Source organism: Aquarana catesbeiana, linkage group LG02, assembly GCF_042186555.1.
Source record: "Aquarana catesbeiana isolate 2022-GZ linkage group LG02, ASM4218655v1, whole genome shotgun sequence".
In the NCBI taxonomy this organism is placed as follows: Eukaryota; Metazoa; Chordata; class Amphibia; order Anura; family Ranidae; genus Aquarana; species Aquarana catesbeiana.
In genome coordinates this window covers 461,502,648-461,508,647 of record NC_133325.1, presented here as the reverse complement: position 1 = coordinate 461,508,647, position 6,000 = coordinate 461,502,648, and positions in this window count along the sequence as shown.

Sequence of the window (6,000 nt, the reverse complement as noted above, 5' to 3'; positions counted from 1 at the left end):
ACCACAGTGTATCACAGCTGCTGAGCCCTGAGACCGCGGTCGGTTTACGTGCCTCCGTCATCCGCAGCCCTGCTGTCTCTCCTCTGACCTCCTCTCCCCCCTCCCTCCCTGCCTGTCAGCTCCTGTGTCAGGGTCTGCTCCTGCTGCTGCTGCTGCAAAAACATGTCTTATTTTATATAATCTACTCGGTCTTCTAAGGATATGTACACCTGTGTGTGTGTTGTATAAAAAAAAAATCTGTATATACCTTGCGAGCGCTGATCAGCAGGGTGACACCAGGGCTTGTTTCCGCACCTCCAGCGCCAGCCCTGTGCTTTCTGCTCTACTGTCACTTGTAAAGACAGAAGCCAGGCTTCTGTGCTTAGGATTGACTGTGCTCCTGTCCGGGCTGCTGCACTGAACCTGGGCACCTCGGCACCCGCTGCAGCATCTCTCGCCGCCGCCTGTCACACTAGAGTCGAGGAGGGGAAGCTTTTACTAGGCAGCTTCTCCTGGGATTTGACTGTCTTATGACAGGTCATGAGGAGTCTGGGAGGAGGGCATCTCACTCACTGCATTGAGCCACGCTGTATCTGAGGTCTGTGTTCGCAGGGGATATTTGGGGGAGAAATTTAAAGCATTTAGCATGCTAATTGAACAGAAAGAGGGATGGGGGTCTGTGCTTAGAGGAGGAAGACAGTCTTGTCAAAGATGGCGATTTGGGGGTGGAACTCTGCACCCTGCACCCACCTGAACTCTGCACCCAGCACCCACCTGAACTCTGCACCCTGTGCTCACCTGAACTCTGCACCCACCTGAACTCTGCACCCTGCAACCAGCTGTACTCTGCACCCATCTGAACTCTGCACACTGTACCCAGCACCCACCTGAACTCTGCACCCACCTTAACTCTGCACCCTGTACCCAGCACCCACCTTAACTATGCACCCAGCACCCACCTGAACTCTGCACCCTGCACCCACCTGAATTCTGCACCCTGTACGCAGCACCCACCTGAACTCTGCACCCAGCTCACACCTGAACTCTGCACCCTGCACCCAGGGCCAGACTGGCCTACTGGGATACCGGTATATTTCCCAGTAGGCTGCCTGCCCTGGGGCCACTTTGATCTATGCTGTGGCTGCAGTACTCCTCTCCCTCCTCCTCCCTCTCCTCCTGCCTACTTGTCACACAGCGGGAGACCACTGTGTCACGGAGCTGACTGTGAAAAGTTTGGCCGCGCTGTGATAAAAGTCCCGCCCTCTTCCTAGAGCAGCTCGTGTGATAGACGCAGTGTTCTGTCTATCACACAAGCTGGTCTAGGAGGAGGGCGGGTCCTTTATCACAGCGCGGCAGAACTTTTCACACTCAGCTCCGTGACACAGTGGGAGATGCCCGCTGTGCGTAATACACGCACTGATTGGTGAGGCTGCAATGAGGGCACAGTAAGGCTGCAATGATGGTGAGGGAGGCTGCAATGAGGGCACAGTAAGGCTGCAATGATGGTGAGGGAGGCTTTAATGAGAACTTCAGGCTCTAATCATGTGCTTCTAAAAAAAAAAAAAAAAAACAAACATTGGAATCCATGTGTACGGCACCCTGCATGTAGATTAGGGGCCAGACGCATGGATTAGGGGGCGGTGCCCCTGCGCCCCGTATGGATGGGCCGCACCTGGTGTACAGACAACATTAGAACAATCATAGTTTGAAGAAATGCTGATTAGTAAAGAGTATAATTTCTTACAAATAAAAGGATATGCACAGTATATAATGTATACTGCATATAAACCTTGCGTAATACTTCCAGAGTCAAACATGAACTGAGAGTTAAAGAGGAGCTTCAGCCTCCTTTGTAAAAAGTTTTTGTACCTGCTGACTTTTATTAAACAGCCACTCTACTGTCCCATGATCCAGCACTGTCCTCACCCCAGCTGTTTTCACCTTGTGTCCTCTGTCCCCGGCGCCAGCATGTTAACTATGGGCACTAGGCTGTGACAGCTTGCGGCTTCACAGCTGGGTGCCCACTATGCATGCTTGAGTGGCACTGCACATCTGTTACGTGTCCCAGAAGATTGTGGGAGCAAGGGGGAGGAGAGCTTCCACTTCCAATCTCCTTGGCAGTCAAAGCAGAAGTGGAAGCAGGTACCTATCAAAGTTGGTTACCTACTCCTCTCCTCTCCAAAAGCTCCATTTCCCAAACAGAAGCGGGGAGGATGCCGTACAGTGGAATTTCCCCTTTTGGGTGGAGCTCTGCTTTAAAGAAGGTGTTTTAAAAATTGAAACCTTACTTGATTTGTTAATTAGATAGTATGGATCGGCGTAAAGGGAAGTAGCAACTACTAATACCTGGCTCACATCTGTGTGGCATGTTTTAGGTGCAATGCGTGATGTGTTTCCATTGAACTCTATAGAGCATGCATTTTGTTGAAAGCATACCAAAAGTACAGAAAGTAGGATTTTTTTTTCAAAGTTGTAGCACCCTCTAGGTAGGTAGGTGCTAGAGATAGGATTTTGTAAGATAGGTGAATTTAGGCAGGCCTGGCTGACAGCCAGGCCTGTTTGTTTTGATCTGGGAGTGGCTCAGGATAGCAGCTTGTGACTCATAGGCAGCATAACTGAGACCTCCCTCTTCTTTCTAGAGTTTGCTGGAAAGCTCTGGGAAGAGAGGAAAGGTGGCGTCGCCTGGGGTGTTTTAGGAAGCCCTGACCAATCCCCAACCTGGATTGACAGTTTGACAGGCTTTCTTAAATACAAAGGGTCAGCCCAGCTGGTAATGACTAAGCGCTAACAATTGTGTGAAATGCGTCTACCTTTTTGTCCCCTGCTCCACCTGTCAACCACTTGTTATATGAAGCTTCAATAAAAGTATTTTTGGAAGTGCAGCCGTCCGGAATCATTTTCTTATGTTACACAGAATGCGAGCTGGGCTAGCACCTGACTAGTGTGTGTGGGGATTAACAAGAGACTCATTCACCCTGGGTGGCTTTTCTTGTTTCATTGAAGACCAGCTGGGGAGGAGTTGTCGGGTGGAAGAAGGAGTGAGAGAGTGTGGAGGCAGTCAGGGTCTTTTAGGGCGCTCCCCAGTCTGGTGGGGTGAGCTTGGGCCTGGACTAGGGTGCACAAAAAAGAGCAAAGAGAGGACAGTGGGAGAGAGCACTGCTAAGAGACTCCAGGGAGGACAACTGGTCACAGCCAGGAGGGTTGGTGAGTGAGGCACCGTTGGGAGAACTGGGGAGGCATGCCTGAGAAAACTGGGAGCTTGCAGTCTGAGATGAACCAGAAGTGTGGACTGTTTTGGAAGAGCAGTGCAAGAAGCAGCTGTAGCCAGGAGGGCTAACAGGGCCTGAAGATGGGTTACTGAGCTCAGTAGCCGCATGTAGGACAGCTAGCACCAGAGACTTTCTATTTCGCTTCACTATAGGGGCCCACGGTCTCTGCCTGCAAAGGACAATTCCTAAGGCCTGGCTGAGACAGTGTCAGGCTTAACCACTTTGTGTTAGCTGTGCCTGAAGATTAGAGAGGAAGCGATGTGTCTTAGAGAGGATATTGCCGTGTTTTAAAAAACTGAAACCTTACTTGATTTGTTAATTAGATAGTATGGATTGGCATAAAGGGAACTAGCAACTACTAAGACCTGGCTCACATCTGTGTGGCACGTTTTAGGTGCAATGCATGATGTGTTTCCATTGAACTCTATATAACATGCATTTTGTTGAAAGCATACCAAAAGTACAGAAAGTAAGATTTTTTAAGTTGTAGCACCCTCTAGGTAGGTAGGTGCTAGAGATAGGATTTTGTAAGATAGGTGAATTTAGGCAGGCCTGGCTGACAGCCAGGCCTGTTTATTTTGATCTGATCTGGGCTGTGAGTGGCACAGGGTAGCAGCTTGTGACTCATAGGCAGCATAACTGAGACCTCCCTCTTCTATCTAGAGTTTGCTGGAAAGCTCTAGAAAGAGAGGAGTGGTGGCGCCGCCTGGGGTGTTTTAGGGAGCCCTGACCAATCCCCAACCTGGATTGACAGGTTGACAGGACTTCTTAAATACCAAGGGTCAGCTCAGCTGGTAATGACTAAGCGCTAACATTTGTGTGAAATGCGTCTACCTTTTTGTCCCCTGCTCCATCTGTCAACCACTTGTCATATGAAGCTTCAATAAAAGGATTTTTGGAAGTGCAGCCGTCCGGAATCATTTTCTTATGTTACACAGAATGTGAGCTGGGCTAGCACCTGACTAGTGTGTGTGGGGATTAACAAGAGACTCATTCACCTGGAGCGGCCTTTCTTGTTTCATTGAAGACCAGCTGGGGAGGAGTTGTCGGGTGGAAGGAGTGAGAGAGTGTGAAGGTAGTCAGGGCCTTTGAGGGAGCTCCCCAGTCTGGTGGGGTGAGCTTGGGCCTGGGCTAGGGTGCACAAGAGAGAGCAAAGAGAGGACAGCGGGAGAGAGCACTGCTAAGAGACTCCAGGGAGGACAACTGGTCACAGCCAGGAGGGCTGGTGAGTAAGGCACCGTCAAGAGAACTGGGGAGGAATGCCTGAGAGGACTGGGAGCTTGCAGTCTGAGATGAACCAGAAGCGTGGACTGTAGTGGAAGGGCAGTGCAAGAAGCAGCTGTAGCTAGGAGGGCTAGCAGGGCCTGAAGATGGGTTACTGGGCTCAGTAGCCACATGTAGGACAGCTAGCACCAGAGACTTTCTATTTTGCTTCACTATAGGGGCCTGCGGTCTCTGCCTGCAAAGGACAATTGCTAAGGCCTGGCTGAGTCAGCGTCAGGCTTAACCACTTTGTGTTAGCTGTGCCTGAAGATTAGAGAGGAAGCGATGTACAGGAGGAGAAAGACATGAAGATTAGAGAGGAAGCAATGCGCAGGAGGAGAAATGGAGTGTATATACTGGACTGTATATAGTTGTCCCAAGCAAGTTCTACCAATCCTACTGGGCATCGCATACTTCCCTTACCCCATCCAAGTTCAATCCCCTCAATAAAACAAAAAAAATTAAAGCGCATGGAGTGTTCTATGTCTCTGTGTGTCTGAGAGGTGGATGCCGGGCTGGGCAGGGGGACAGACAGACAACAGTTCTTAGAAGCTACAAAGTACTGCAAATAAAATACTGTTATGAACAGGGTCCTAAAAAAAGTCAGCAGTGGCAGCACATTTTTCCTGGTAATGACAAGTTTCTTGTCAGCTACAACAACGTGTTCAGGCTTATAGTGCTGCCTTTTGATAATCCTGGGGAACCCTTCAAATTATTTTTTGGCCTCAGGAATGCTGTATTTAAAGCGCATGGTACACTAGGATGATTAGTAGGTTGTAAAAGATAAAGGATGTGAGATAACTATAGGAAGCAAACTCCAAGGTGGATCATTTTTAAAATGATATTTTCTTGCTGCTGTCAAATCAAGTGAGGAGGTAGTTGGAGGCGTGGCCGAGCAGTGCTTTATGTGTAGATGGATGCACACTGCCTGCCTCAGGAGTGCGCCCACATGTGTGCCCCCATAGCATGCACAGCAAGGCCGTCTTTAAGGCAGGGCACAAGGGGCAGCTGCCTAGGGCCCCATCAGCTGCCTCTTACTTGCCATCTATCCTAGTTTAAATTCCCTTGAAGTTTTAGTCCCGTGCTGTGTCCCGATATCTCAGTGTGAAATTCTCTTACTAATGCTGCCCAGCTCTGCCCTATTGCCGTGTACAGATGACACACCTGCAGACCCTGTGTTTACGTGTAAATAACCTGCATTGATATGTAAATAGTGTCAGCATTAATATGTAAATAGCCGCAGAATGGTGGCATTGATATGTAAATACAGGCAGCATCAAATGTATATCTTCCCCCCCGAGGTCATATCCACCATCACTTCTGCTGAATGCTGCCCACTGGGGAGGTAAATGGGCATGTTGGAAAATCCTGCCTATAATTGTGGTCAATAAGACTCTTTACATTGGTGGTTACTGCGAATGCTCCTATTACATTAGTGGTCAGTGTAAATCCCCATTGCATTGCTGGTCAGTTTAAATCCCCATTACAT